Here is a 16,530-nt window from a genome sequence, read left to right on the forward strand (position 1 = left end):
TTCTGTTCTTGGTTATATGTGGTTTGTTGATTCACATGGTTCTTTGAGACCGCAAAACATTAGAAACAATGAGTAAGCTAAGTAACTGAAGAGATGCTCACATGTACTAGGCAGTTTATTCCCAGGATGCCTGTTTTCCATTTGTAGCTGAAGCCTTCTGAAAAGTCTTACCAACAGAGGTGTTTCTTCAGAGGATGTTTAAACTGACCGGATTTAATCTAGCTAATCAAAGAAATTTGTATGGACAACTCCCTACACATTTGTGCATGGACCACTTAGCTTCCTTTATTAGTTATTCCTTTGAAAATTAATGACAAGAATCAAGCAAATCTGGTAAATTTACTCAGCAGCTGGTTTGGCTTCTGCCTGTAGAAACACTTGCCTCTCTGTCCCCAATCACATAGTACCACAGGCTTCTTCTCATGGCATTTCCTACATAACACCTCCTGCAACTTGTACTTTTCTGTTTCCTGTATTGGTATGCTCGTGCCTGAAAAGAATGAGTCAGGCCTCATAGTCTTTGCAGCCCAGTTCTTAACAGTGCTTGGCATATCATAAGTGCTCAATCAGAGCTTGTAAGTGAACTACTTAGTAAAATCAATAATATGCATATTTAAATATAGTTTTATGTTGCCCCCAGATGAGTAACAGACCCCTGGAGGAGAAATAGGAAAGCGGCTTTTTTTCCAAAACTTTTCCATTGGCTTTTTCTAAACACAAACATGAATTCTATCAAATAAGTTTGTGATTATGACCAAAGGAAATATTTATTCTGGGTGATATTTAAATTTTTTTTAATTGGGATCACTTCATTCTAACCAAAGTCAGAGAATAAATTAGACATGTGAGAAGAAGTTTAGACAAGGGATCTGCATTTAATGTGTTCTTGGCTTCTGTTTAGATTATACCTTTTATAGGTAATAATGTTTATTGAGCAAAGTATGGGAATATGTCCTAGGCCTTCACATTCAATCACCACTCACTCACTGACTTACCCACACCACTTCTGGCCCTGCAAGCTCCATTTAGGGTAACTGCTCTCTGCAAGTATATTAGTTTTTATTTTTTGTACTGTATTTTTACTGTACCTTTTCTACGTTTAGATGCACAAATATCACTGTGTTACGTACAGTTTTCTACAGTATTCAGTACAGTTGCATGCTGTGCAGGTTTGTAGCCTAGGAGCAATAGGCTATACCACATAGCCTACATGTGTAGTAGGCTATACCATCTGGATTTGCATAAGTACATTCTATGATGTCCACACAATGACAAAATTGCCTAACGTTACATTTCTCAGGAAGTAACCTCATCATTACACAATGCATGGCTGTAGTTTTAGAGTATTATGATTCTTTCAATAGGACAGTAAAAGTAAATTTAACAGATTCTTCTTTATTCTTATAAATAATTGCCTCTTTTTTTATATAATACCAATACTTGCTACCCAAGCTTTCTTTTTGTTAATATTGGACCAATCTATCATTTTGTATGCCTCTAATTTTCCAACTTTATGTCTGGGTTTGCTTTATACATGTGTCTCATAAGCATCACATAGAACTACACTGTTTTAATCCAGTCACAGCCTTTTAATGGATGTGTTTAACATATTTACATATATTGTGATTACCAACTTGAAGTGATTTCTACCATCTTCTTTTACATTTTCTGTTTGCCATCCTCTTTCCTTGATACTCCTTTTTTTGCCTTCTTTTGGATGGCTGAAGATTTCTATGGTCCCTTTTGTTCTTCTGCAAATTTGGAAATTATAGATAGCGACTTTACTCTTTGGGTGTTACTTTTAATTATGAAAATACATACTTGTGACAGAGACTGGCTAACTGCTCATAAAACCCATTCTCCTTCTCTCCTGGGAACAAAGCTGAACTTTACTCCCCAGCCTCCCCTGAAGTTGGATAGATATGGCTGCAGGACTGAGCTATAGTCAAGCCAATGGAATATGTGCCGAAGTGAGGAATGCCACTCCCAAGCCTGGCCCATTAAAGCCTCCATTCCCTCTACTTCCACCCCTAGCCAGCTGTATGTCAATGTCCTAAGGGACAATGGAAGCCCTATGCTGAGGATAGAGCATTTATCAGCCTGGGTGACTGAATAATAGCATGTAACAGAGACACCATCACCACTACTTAGCTCACCCACCAGTTGAAATATAGGTTATTGTAATTGCCCAGTGGGTTATTTCTGGTGGCACAGACAAAGCCAGTTCACTGAGACCATGGCATTGCAGTAAAGAAAGAGTTTAACTAACACGAGGCCAGTCACAAAGAAGATAGAGTTATTACTCAAATCAGTCTCCCTAAAGGCTTGAAGATTAGAGATTTTCAAGGATAGTATGGTGGGCAGGTGTGACCAAGGTATGACTAGGTGATGGGTGTTGCTGGTTGGTTGTGGATGCAGTCATAGGGGTATGGAAAATGGTCTTCATGAGCTGAATCCATCTCTTGACTGGGGGTCCACAGGACCAGTTGAGTCATGAGTCACAGGACTGGGTGGAGTGAGCCTGAATACCATTTCAAAAGACCAATCTTTGGTTCTGCAATAGTGATGTTATCTATAGGAGCAATTGGAAAAGTCACAATTCTTGTGACCTCTGGCCACATAACTCCTAAGTAGTAAGTAATTATAGAAACTACACCTACATCTTAGCATAATTCAGGCCCCTCTCATAATCCTAACTTTGTGAACTTTCATTAGTTTTACAAAGGTAATTTAGTTTTGGACAGGGCTATTATCATCTTTGTTTTAAGGTTAAACTATAAACTAAATTTCTCCCAAAGTGAGCTTGACCTATGCCCAGGAATGACCAAAGGCAGCTTGGAGGTTAGAAGCAAGATGGAGTCAACTATGGCAGAGTTCTTCTACTGTCATAATTTTTCAAAGGTAGGTTCATCATCAGGAAATAAACTTAGTTGCCACTGTATTGCATGTAATGAAACGTTTAAAAATACATGTATAAAAAATGCTTTTAAGAGTACTCCTTGCCACATTGAACACTGTTATTTTAGTCAGTGGATGTGGGGAAATAAAGGAGAGGAAAGGAGAGGAGGGGAGGGGAGGGGAGGGGAGAAGGAAGGAAGGGAAGGGAAGGAAGGGAAGGGAAGGGAAGGAAGGGAAGGGAAGGGAAGGGAAGGGAAGGAAAGAGGGAAGGGAAGGGAAGGGAAGGGAAGAAGGGAAGGGAAGGGAAGGGAAGGGGGAAGGGAAGGGAAGGGAAGGGAAGGGAAGGGAAGGGAAGGGAAGGGAAGGGAAGGGAAGGGAAGGGAAGGGAAGGGAAAGGAAGGGAAAAGAGGGAAAGAAATATGTACTGAACTACTGAGTTTCAGCAGCTAAGTTATTAATACTTCATTATAAATTTTCTTTGAAAAATTAGACCAGTTAAGTATCTGTTTGTCATTTAAACAAGAACTTTGCATGATATGACTACCCTTTATATCCCTCTCTCATCATAAATTGTTTTATAGAGCTTTTCTCACATTGCTTTTAACAGATAAAATTATTTTCACAGTCATTAATTAATTGCATTTATAGTGTATTTTTAAGAAAATTTTGTTATCACTATCGATTCTGGTATCCTATATTCTTTCTCTGGCTTCACTTTTCTACTTGTTAAGGTGTAAATTTTTTTCATGACTGTGTGTGGGTAATACACATTCCTATATTGTCTTCATCCTCAAGGATAGCTAAGTCAATACAAAATCCAGGTTGGCGGTTATTTTTTCTCAGTTCTTTAGAGCTATTACTCTATTGTAATCTAGAAATCTATTGTTCCTGAGGAGAAATCTTCCAGTGATTTACTTGTTGCTCTTTTCTAAGTGTGCTTTCTCTTTGATAGTTCTGACAGTTTTCTCTGTGTACTTGATGTTCTGCAGTTTCATCATAATGTCTCCAAGTGTGAATTTGTTCCTATTATCCAGTTTGGTAATGGATAGAGTGTCATTTCAGTGTAAAGATTAGTATCTTTCTTCAAATCTCAAAAATTCTTATTCATTGTTTTTCTAATTAATGCTTTTCCAGAATTCACTCTATTATCTTCTGAAACTCCTATTGGGTGCATGCTGAAGCCACTCCATCTAACTTTCATTTATCTTAAACTGTTTTATATTTTTTAACTCATTGTTTCTCTACAATTCATCATCCTAGTTAAATTCCTTACTTTTGTATCCCAGTCCATTTGTTTATTAACTAAGCCAATGTAGACATTTTCCTTTCTATTGAGTCTTTAATTCAATAATTACATGTTTTATTTTCAGGATTTCTAATGGTTTCCTTTTCATATTTATATATCCTTCCTTCTCATTACTGCCTGTTTTGTTTCAAGGTGTCTTTTAACACATTAATTGTATTTCCTCTATCTTTGTTATATATTTGAAGCAAATGTCAAACTTCAAAGAATGAACTTAAAACACCATCTTAACCAAAAGTCCAAAGTAGGTCAAAGTGCAAAGTACAAACCAATAAATCCAGAATGATTGGATTCAAATAAATTCATTTGAATAATGATTCCAACACAATGGGAGTTTGTTTTTGCTTCTTGTTTGTTTTCTCATTCAAATCCAGAATGGGCAGGTTGGCAGGCATCAGGGTGATAAGTCCGCTCCACCCAGTTAATCTGGGACCTAGGCTGCCAGATACACTGGCATTTTCAACATAAATCTTCCATAAGTCCTTCTGGATGTCACCATCCCATGGAATCCCATGGAAAAAGCCCACAGAGGAGCCACATGAAAGGTTTTACAGGCCAAGTCTGGAAGTATCACACCTTACCTCTTCTCATATCCCATTGGAGACAACATGGTCATAGGACCATACCCAACCACAGACTGGAAAGGAGGCTGGAAAACACAAGGTAGCTGTGCAATTCTATGTCTTGCTACTAGAGGTGGAACAGCTTTTCGTAGGCATCTAGTAATTTCTCCTACAACATCCAAGGAGCCACTCCATTGAAAAGTGTGCCAACTACTACAATGTCTTCTAACACTCTTCAGGACCTTAATAGGGCAGCATTACCAAACATCTTTTTGTTTATAGTGTCTATTTATATAATCACATTTATATATACAGCTTCGCTACTTCTTTGAGAGAAGTGTCCCTTGATGTCATTTTATGCTTATTCCTAAGATCATGAAATGATTTATATCAAACCAGACATGTTAGCAAAATTTCCTGATTTTACTCTAATGTTGTCTTCCTAATATTTCCTCCATCAACCATGGAATGTGACCCAGAAGAGTTACTCTACAAGAAAGGCTCACTAAGGTACACCTTTTGAATTGAGATCTCCTATTTCTTTGTTTCTATATAGGTATTCACTATATATTATCTCTATACTGATTTATAAAATCTTTTATTCCACTTATTGCCTGAAAGTCCCATTTTCTCTTGACTCCAAGAGAGAACTTCGCTAGGAACTAACATGAAATATAGTAATAATGCAACAATTTGTTGGGTACCTATTATGGAGCAGATGTGCTAAGAGCTATCACACTCATTTTCTCATTGAATTCTGTCAACAATCCTGAAGATGTTCATTTTTATGTTGATGGTGTAAATGAAGAAACTAAGGCTCAGAGAGTTTAGGTAATTGTTTAGTGTCCCAGTTGTACTCTGGCTGAATTGTAATTCAACTTCAGGACTGAATAAATCTTGCACTTCTTCTACTTTACAAACTGCTCAAGGATATTCTAGGTAAATGTATGTCTATTTTAGCTAAGGTTTCAACTCCAAATTTCTATCACCTCCTTTTCTCTAGTGAGCTAAGCTGTGTTTTGTAAGCTTCAAGGACCTCTCTGTTCCATTTAGCATAATAAGGTCTAGACTAAACACAGGCCTTTAGCAGCCTTCTCCACAAACCCTGTACTTTTAGCCATCTAGTGATGGTTCTTGAGTGTCAGGATCTTTCTATTCTGATGTCAGCAAAAGAATGAAAAAGAGAGAATATTCTTTTTCCTAGGGCTTCACTCTGATCATCCTAAGCAGGAGGAATATGTAGGCTCCCTAAGCACCAAGAACATGGAAAAGAAGAGGGGCAACAGAGTAAAGCATGAAAAAGAAAGAATGTTCACTCCACTGTATTGTACTTCCTTGTGTTAAAAATCCATTTTGTGACCCCGATGACTGCATTTTCTCCTTGATTAGGCCAGAGCTTCTCCTTCTTGAGGGGTTGGGGTGGCTTTGAAATGAAAGCAAAGAAGGAATACCTTGAACTTCCCCTAGAGCAGAGCTGACTAACCATTTCTGCCCCCATCTCCAGAGGTTGTGACATTGTCCCTCTTGGGAAAGAGTATCCCAGTGGAGAATGACTGTAGCTTCTCTGTATCCATACCAACCAAGATGCTGCTGAATTTTACTTCTTCGTTATTTGTGTTATTAAAAAAACAGGTTTCCTTTTCATTTTCAGTTATAAACTTATTTGATAATACTGAATGTATTTTTTCAATCTATATATGTATCTCACCACAGAATTTGATATTATTTTTCCACACTTGGGAATCACTGCTCAGAAGGATAGAGTGAATCATCAGTTGTTGTGCCTTTCAAACATACTACTCTATGAATTTGCCATAAAGCCGTAGAACTATGAGACTACAAAATAAGTTTACGTAAAAAGTTTAGATTTTTCCCTTACCTGAAAATGGCCAAAACTAGTATTACTTAGATGTGATCTAAGATGAAAGTATAGATTAAAGGGAAAAAAATGGATAAAATTATACTATCAAAAACAGTGTGCAGGCCGGGCGTGGTGGCTTATGCCTATAATCCCAGCACTTTGGCAGGCCGAGGTGGGCTGATCACGAGATCAGGAGATTGAGACCATCTTGGCCAACATGGTGAAACCCCATCTATACTAAAAATACAAAAAAAAAAATTAGTTGGGCATGGTGGCATGCACCTGTAGGCACAGCTACTCGGGAGGCTGAGGCAGGAGAATCCCTTGAACCCAGGAGGCGGAGGTTGCAGTGAGCCAAGATCGCACCACTGCACTTCAGCCTGGCAACAGAGCTAGACTTTGTCTTAAAAAAAAAAAAAGTGTGCAAGGGAAGTCACATAAAAAAATAGATAATAGATATCCCTGATAAATTAGGCAAGTTTCTGATAAAAAAAAAAAACAACCACAGAGATGTTCACTATAGAAAACCAGAAACTAAAAATGCAAGAAATAAAGTGGTTTTACTTGCAATTAGATTTCAGTTGAAAACCATAAAGTGAGATGGGCAGGTCTTCACTCTCCAAAGGGACACTCCGAAAAAATTTTCCTAACCCTTCTTAAATTTTAACAAACACACACATGAAGACCGTATCTATTTGCATATAGAAAAACAACTATTTTTCAAGCAAAATGTTTCTCCTGACTTTCATAAAGACCGGTTTCTAATCATTAGATTATGTTGACAACAACAATCATTAAGACAATGGAAAGGCACAGCAATATTTTTTTATTACATATTTTCATATAAAAGCGCTTTTTAATGTAACTGGCTTTTTTTTTTACAATGGGTGAATATATATTTGAAAAAGATAATGAGGCCATAAAAATGTTTTAAAATTTGTTTTGGATATCGGGTCAGCCCTCCATATCAGCAGATTCCACATCTGCAGATTTTGCCTACCCAAAAAAAGGAAATGCTCTGTCTGTATTGAACATATACAGATTTTTTCCTGTAATTATTCTCTAAACAATAAAGTATAATGACTGTTTACATAGCATTTATATTGTGTTAGGCATTATAAGTAATCTAGAGATGATTTAAAGTATACGAGAAGATATGCATAAGTTATAAGCAAATACTATACCATTTTATATCAGGAACTTGAGCAACCTTGGATTTTTATATCCATAGGATGTTCTGGAACCAATCCCCAACAGATACTGAGGGACAACTGTATGGGTATTTGCATGCACGTGGGTGTGCATGTGTGTACTTAAGAGAAGAGTCTTTGAATATAACTTTATTAGAAAGCGAATAGAGAATTAAAATGACTTGAGAACCACGACTTATTCCTGAGGAAATCTTCTCAAGGGTGAATTATTTAATTTAATTTAAAAGCTTTTGTAATGCTAACTTTAAAAAAAGAAAAACTTTTAGTGCACAACTCACATAATCTTTGTGATCCACGAAGAGGCAATACAGCCGAGTGGGTGCCATCAGGAACTGTGGAGTCTGGCCTCGGCTCAAATTCTGGTTTCACCATTTATGATCCCTAAGATGCTGGACAAATTATTTAACCTTTCAAATCCTCAGTACCATTATTTTTAAAACACAGTTTATACATTATCTACACATCAGATTCCACGGTTAAATGAAGCATTTGTTTAGTGCCAAACTCATAACAAGTCCACAGTAAATTTTATTATATTTCTTTGTTTTCTATCATTAAGAAAAGTCTGCATATCAGCCTACTTTGAAATTTTATCATTCATAAAAAGAAAAAATAAGTTTAAGAATATAAAAATCCATTTAAGATAAATGAAAGTTAGATTGAGTGGCTTCAACATGCATCCAATGGAAGTTTCAGAAGATAATATGGTGAATGGCAGAAAGGTATTAATTAGAAAAACCTTGTTTTAACATTTTTGAGATTTGAAGGAAGACATGAGTCTTTACACTAAAAAGGCACACACATGTCGTCTCTGTGACTATCTGTGTCCAAATTTTTTTCTTCCTATAAGGATACCAATAAGCTTGGATTAGGACCCACCCTAATCCAATATGACCTCATCTTCACCTGATTATATCTGACATTCCATATTTATGCATTCCCTGCCTAGCAAATCCTGTCATCCTTTTAGACTTGACCTAATGGGACATCCTCGAGAAGTAATGTCTAGTATCCCTAATAATCAAGTCCCTTCTCTGAGATTCCATGAGTTTTTGCTAATATACTATTATAATATCACATTGAATTATAATTATTCTTCTATATATTGCCTTTATGAAATACAGAGGTTTTCATATTTGTGCTGGGCTCCTCTTCACTGAGGCTGAATGCCAAATAAATATTTTACATCTTCCTTCTAGTTTGTGGAAAATAAATAGGGTATGTAATGGAATGCTCTAGTGAACACATGCCAAGCCAAAGATTAAATTCCTGGGGTTTTGTTGTTTCCTTTTCTCTTATTTTGCAAGGGACATACCAGTTAACACTATATATATATATATATATATATATATTTATATATATATATTTGTATACATACATTGATTTTGTGTGTGTGTGTGTGTGTGTGTGTGTGTGTGAAGTAAATTACATATAGGTCAAAAAGTCACCTTGAAATCACTGAAGGTAGCTTCCTTTGACAGGCAGCCATAGGCGAAATAAAATAGCCCAGTACTATGGTGTAAGGAGTATTAGTTTCCAAGGACTACTATAACAACTTACCACAAACTTGGTATCTTAAAAACAACAGAAATGTATTCTGTCAAAGTTCTAAAGGCCAGAAGTCTGAAATTAGCTTTACTGAGCCAAAACCAAGGTTATGGCTGAGCAGCACTGCCTTAGGAATCTCTGAGAAAGAATTTGGATTTTGCCTCCTCCAGCTTCTGGTGGCTCTGGCATTCCTTGAGTGTGGCCACATCACTTCAATACCCTTCTCTGTGGATACATTGCCTTCTCCTCTGTGTGTGTCTTTTAAATCTTCCTTTGTTCTCCTCTTACATGGATACATGTGATGGCATTTAAAGTCCTTCTGGATAATTCAAGATATTATTTTCTTGTCAAGATCATTAATCACAACTAGAAAGACCCTTTTTCCTTACATTGCAAAATTTACAGTGTCCAGGGATTAGAATCTTATATCTTTGAATGTCACTATTCAGAGTAATATAGGATGTTTAAAAAAATTCCTGTTTAACAAAGAAAAGTAGGAATAGGTGTCATCACCAAAAGTGGCAGAGAAGGAACTCCAATATTCCATTCCTCCACAAAAACAAAGGATGTCATTTTTTGAATCACTTTGGAACTCTAGAATCTAATAAACAATGCACAACATCTGGTGAAATGGTTAATGAAGAAAGAAGCTGCTACATTTCAGTTTTTAAGGAAGTGTCTCAAGTCACTAGCTGACAGAACAGATTTCAACGGCCACACACAAAAAAGAATACAGCCGCAATAAACTTACAAAAACGATAAAGCTCTTAAAAGAAAACTTAGGAGTAAATCTTTAGTACCTTGAATTTAGTAATGGTTTCTTAGATATAGCACTGAAAGCATGCACAACAAAAGAAAAAAATAAATTAGACTTTGTCAAAATGTGAAACTTTTTTCATCACAGAATGAGAGAAAATATTCAAAATTATATAGCTAATAAAGGTCTAATATCTAGAATATATAAAGAACTTACAAGTCAATGACAAAAAGTTTAAAAAATCCAATTAAAAATTGGGCTAAGGACTTGAATAGATATTTCTCAAAAAAAGACATTAATAGCCAAAAAGTACATTTCAGGTGCTCAACATCATTAGTTACTATGCAAATGCAAAACAAAATTTCCATGAAATGCCACTTTAGACCCACTAGGATGATACTATCATTTTTAAAAAATGGAAAATAACAAGTTTTGACAAAGATATGGAAAAATTGGAACCCTTATATTGCTGCTGGGAATGTAAAATGGTGCAACCACTGTGGAAAATAGTTTGTGGTTCCTCAAAAAAATTAAACATAAAGTTACTATATGAGCCAACCATTCCACTTCTAGGTATATAATCAAAAGAACTGAAAACAGGTATTCAGACAAAACTTGCACCCAAATGTTCACAGCAGCACTATTCACAGTGACCAAAAGATGTGAATAACCCAAATGTTCATCAACTGTTGATGTATTGATACATGCTATAACTGAATGAATCTTGAAAACTCTATACTAAGTTAAAGAAGCCAGATGCAAAAGAGCACATATTGTATCATTCCACTTATATGAAATATCCAGAATAGAGAAATTCATACAGAGAGGAATCAGCTTAGTGGTATCCAGAGAGGGTAGAAGGTGGGAAATGGAGTAACTGCTTATTGGGTATGGGGTCTCCTTTGAGGGTGAGGAAAATATTCTGGAACTAGATAGTGATAACTGTTGTAAACATTGTGAATGTACTAAATGCCACTGAATCGAACCCTTTAAAATGGTTAAATGGTAACTAATGCATGTTATGTGAATGTTACTTTCATAAGAATAAAAGTAGACGATTTTTTAAAAATAGAAAATTTGCCTCATCACTTAGGAACCTGATGCCGAAAGAGACAGGGAAGCCAATGGTTTTGGATCCATAAAGTGCTAGTTTTTAAAACCGGTCCTAGCCCAGCACCCCAGGACTGGCTTGCTCCCTAGGATGGGACTGAATTTGAACTGAAAAACTAACAGGCAGGGCCCTGGGCAGATGCCTGATAGAGCATGAAGGTTCCACAGTGAAATATAGTATTAATACTAAGGGAATATCTTTTCTCACTAGCCTCCATCCAACATTTATGGAAGCAACTGAAGTGAAGGATCTAATCATCTTAGCCATGTGCTCCTGGCCCAAACTTTATAACTAGCTTTAGAAGCAGTCTTCCTTGGCTCAGTGCTGGTGGAGAGATTCAACTGCCACCACCATCCTGAGTAGCTTTGCATCTTCCATGGGAGAGAGTTATCCACTGCCCTGTTTCTGAGCTGGCCAAAAAGTGGTGCCCAGTGGCCCACTCTAACCTTTAAAGCCCTCTTGTTTTTGTCCCCATAACACTGGGGATGTGGGAAACCCATCCTCCAAACGATCAACTACAGCTGGATGAATGTTCTAGCACTTGTGGCTGAGTCCACAGTAGGCCAGGATTCCCCAAAACCAGTTTCTGCTCAGCTACTACCACTCCCTCTGCCTAAAGCTACACGTTAAAATTTAAAAGAACAAGACTCAGTTTCTCCTTCAAGATACTCAAAAAGACAAGTGCTTCTTGAATTTTTTGATTGCATCTTCTTTCCAATGTGTGAGGTCGTCAAATTTTTGCACTTTGGAAATTGAAAGACATTGTTATGCTTAGACTGTATAGTGACACCAAGTGACAGGAAAGTAGTCAAAGTCTTTTTCTGCTATCAGTTCTCCAACTGATTGAGCCTGCTGCTTTGTGTAAGTATGTATCTTTCTTTTTGCAGAAGCTGTTTATGAGAATATCGCATCTTGTATGAATACCTTTATGACATTTACAGTCACCAACATCAAATAGCCCTAATGTTAACCACAGCTATAGTTAACAGAAACTCAGGAGTGGGTAAGATAAGCCAGCCTTCAGTGCCCTTTCCAAACAGTCATCAGTTCTGTAAAAATTAGCATAAGCAGTAACTTCTCCCCACAAAAGATAAAGAAAATACTGCAGCAAAGGATAAAGAAATGGTTCAGAATGCTGCTTGCCCACACTCATCCACCAGGGAAATCCAACTGAGGAGATTAGAAGCCATACTCCCCTGAACTCAGAAAGATGCCCACACTGCTACTCAAATTGCTTCTCCTAGTGCTTCCCTTCCCTGGAGCAATCTAAGTGTGTTTTGTTTTATTTCGTTTTTCTTTGCTTTGCTATGTTGTTCTTGGTGGTGGTGGTAGCAGCAATAAAAAGTTAAGTGTAAAGGTAATTTGACAATAATTTTGACCCTTTTCTCTGGATCTAATAAGAGGACTAAAACATTATTTCTCAAAAGATCGGAACATGGAGCACATACATAAGAATTACCTGGAATTCTTCCTAATACTGTAGATTCCAGGGCTCTCTCCCATCCCTATTAGACAGATCTCTGTATATCAGACTCAAATCAGCACATTTGCTGCTTCATATATTACATACTAAAATTTGAAGCTAAGGCAGAAAGCATAAAATACATTCTCAAAGACAGTTTTTTTGTATCCTGAGACTTTGCTGAAGTTGCTTATCAACTTAAGGAGATTTTGGGTTGAGACGATGGGGTTTTCTAAATACACAATCATGTCATCTGCAAACAGGGACAATTTGACTTCCTCTTTTCCTAATTGAATACCCTTTATTTCTTTCTCCTGCCTGATTGCCCTGGCCAGAACTTCCAACACTATGTTGAATAGGAGTGGTGAGAGAGGGCATCCCTGTCTTGTGCCAGTTTTCAAAGGGAATGCTTCCAGTTTTTGCCCATTCAGTATGATATTGGCTGTGGGTTTGTCATAAATAGCTCTTATTATTTTGAGATACATCCCATCAATACCTAATTTATTGAGAGTTTTTGGCATGAAGTGCTGTTGAATTTTTCAAAGGTCTTTTCTGCATCTATTGAGATAATCATGTGGTTTTTGTCTTTGGCTCTGTTTATATGCTGGATTACGTTTATTGATTTGCATATGTTGAACCAGCCTTGCATCCCAGGGATGAAGCCCACTGATCACGGTGGATAAGCTTTTTGATGTGCTGCTGGATTCGGTTTGCCAGTATTTTATTGAGGATTTTTGCATCGATGTTCCTCAGGGATAATGGTCTAAAATTCTCTTTTTTTGTTGTGTCTCTGCCAGGCTTTGGTATCAGGATGATGCTGGCCTCATAGAATGAGTTAGGGAGGACTCCCTCTTTTTCTATTGTTTGGAATAGTTTCAGAAGGAATGGTACCAGTTCCTCCTTGTACCTCTGGTAGAATTCGGCTGTGAATCTGCCTGGTCCTGGACTGTTTTTGGTTGGTAAGCTATTAATTATTACCTCAATTTCAGAACCTGTTATTGGTCTGTTCAGGGATTCAACTTCTTCCTGGTTTAGTCTTGGGAGGGTGTATGTGTCCAGGAATTTATCCATTTCTTCTAGATTTTCTAGTTTATTTGCATAGAGGTGTTTATACTATTCTCTGATGGTAGTTTGTATTTCTGTGGGATTGGTGGTGATATTGCCTTTATCATTTTTTATTGCGTCTATTTGATTCTTTCTTTTCTTCTTTGTTAGTCTTGCTAGCGGTCTATCAATTTTGTTGATCTTTTAAAAAAACCAGCTCCTGGATTTATTAAAAATTAATTTAAGATGGATTAAAGACTTACATGTTAGACCTAAAGCCATAAAAATCCTAGAAGAAAACCTAGGCAATACCATTCAGGACATATGCATGGTCACGGACTTCATGTCTAAAACACTGAAAGCAATGGCAACAAAAGCCAAAATTGACAAATGGGATCTAATTAAACTAAAGAGCTTCTGCACAGCAAAAGAAACTACCATCAGAGTGAACAGGCAACCTACAGAATGGGGGAAAATGTTTGCAATCTACTCATCTGACAAAGGGCTAATATCCAGAATCTACAAAGAACCCAAACACATTGACAAGAAAAAAACAAACAACCCCATCAAAAATTGGGCGAAGTATATGAACAGACACTTCTCAAAAGAAGATATTTATGTAGCCAACAGACACATGAAAAAAATGCTATCATCACTGGCCATCAGAGAAATGCAAATCAAAACCACAATGAGATACCATCTCATACCAGTTAGAATGACAATCATTAAAAAGTCAGGAAACAACAGGTGTTGGAGAGGATGTGGAGAAATAGGAACACTTTTACACTGTTGATGGTACTGCAAACTAGTTCAACCATTGTGGAAGACAGTGTGGTGATTCCTCAAAGATCTAGAACTAGAAATGCCATTTGACCCAGCAATCCCATTACTGGGTGTATACCCAAAGGATTATAAATCATGCTACTATAAAGACACATGCACATGTATGTTTATTGCGGCACTATTCACAATAGCAAAGACTTGGAACCAACCCAAATGTCCATCAATGAGAGACTGGATTAGGAAAATATGGCACATATACACCATGGAATACTATGCAGACACAAAAAAGGATGAGTTCATGTCCTTTATAGGGACATGGATGAAGCTGGAAACCATCATTCTCAGCAAACTATCGCAGGGACAAAAAACCAAACACCGCATGTTCTCACTTATAGGTGGGAACTGAACAATGAGAATACATAGACACAGGAAGGGGAACATCACACACCAGGGCCTGTCGTGGAGTTGGGGGAGGGGTAAGGGATAGCATTAGGAGATATACCTAATGTAAATGACGAGTTAATAGGTGCAGCACACCAACATGGCACATGTATACATACGTAACAACCTGCACATTGTGCACATGTACCCTAGAACTTAAAATATAATAAAAAAAAAAGACAGTTCTTTTCTGTCTCCCAAACCATCTCTCTAACCCACTGGGGTATAACTTTCTACAGAGCAGGGATCATGTATTTATTATTCCACTACCACTCATTCATCAGTCCATGATCCAATGTTCTTTTGCTAAGCACCTATTATTGTGCCTAACAATCTATCAATCATTGTATTAGATGCAGATTACATAAAGCAGAATGTCCTCCCTTGAAGAGGTAACAGGAAAAATCAAAAATAAAAAAGGAATAAAATTAAAACAAACACAAAATGAATAAATAAATAAATAAAGCAGAATGGACATATCAGACATTCATTAAATGTTTGCTGAATAAATAAATAGAGTGAATGAATAAACAACCTGAAGGAATACTTTACCCTATTGGTAAGAATACTTAAAAACATGTTTTCCTCCTCTTCTATTGAGAAACCAACACATTATTAATCTTCTGGTCAACCATTTATTTTATTAGGCATCATTCCAAATCATTATGCTGAATAAAAATAGTAATTGCATAAGAACACAAATCTCATCAATGTTTCATTCTAAATGCTTATGTGAAAATGAGCATTGCTGCCGTTTTTGAAATCAGTTAATATTCTATACATTTTATATATAGATAATACTAACTAGCAATGTTCTTTATATTATGAAAGGTAAATGTCACTCACCCAGAGATCTTTAACTAGTATATGTGGACCAAAGACAGCTCATACGTTTCCAAAAGCCATCACACTGGGAAGCAGCGCCCTCCTCCCCATCCTACTCCCATTGAGAACCACATGTCCCTGAGTTAAATTTAATGAAAAATACTATCCTTTCATATCTGTTGTTTATCTTAGCTAATATCTGAGCTCCTAGGAAGTTCCATGTGAATTGATACATTTAAGTGGAGCAGAGCATTTGAAGGAAATCTGTGGCAAATCCTTCCATAACAAAGAATATTAGTATTGATTTAATGCTTAGTATTTGCCAGATATTAAGCTAAATGCTTTAAATACATTATCTCATTGAATGCTCCAAACATCTCCATGAGGTAAATAGTATTAGTAAATCCCATTTATTGCTGGGTAAATTTAAGCAAAGAAGCATTTGATAACTCACCCAAAATCCCAGCTAGAAAAAAAAAAAAGAAGCCAAAATTTAAACTCATATCTGTCTACCCTTGAGTCATAGCTCTTAACCATTAGGGTGTTTTCATAACTGATTTCTCTAAGTGAAGCATACGCTATTAATCATTAGCTATGTTTTACTAAACAGCTAAATAAATCTTTAAGTATTAAATATGCTAGGCATAGAGTATATGCTAATTAAATTTTACTATCTTTTACCAGGCACGGTGGCACGTGCCTGTAGTTCCAGCTACTTGAGAA

At 36.7% G+C, this 16,530-nt stretch overlaps 1 long non-coding RNA gene across 1 annotated transcript in view; it reads right to left on the minus strand.

Moving 5' to 3' along the window:
- Positions 1-1,568: 1,568 nt before the first annotated feature.
- Positions 1,569-16,530, minus strand: part of LOC100579340 — a 121,561-nt gene continuing 106,599 nt past the window's right edge. The window contains exons 4-6 of the long non-coding RNA XR_001114203.1: positions 15,535-15,650; positions 2,304-2,521; positions 1,569-1,748 (exon numbers count right to left, since the gene is read on the minus strand). This is a non-coding gene — a long non-coding RNA (uncharacterized LOC100579340). The remainder of the gene's footprint in view (positions 1,749-2,303; positions 2,522-15,534; positions 15,651-16,530) is intronic.

Source organism: Nomascus leucogenys, chromosome 12 (genome assembly GCF_006542625.1).
Source record: "Nomascus leucogenys isolate Asia chromosome 12, Asia_NLE_v1, whole genome shotgun sequence".
NCBI lineage: Eukaryota > Metazoa > Chordata > Mammalia > Primates > Hylobatidae > Nomascus > Nomascus leucogenys.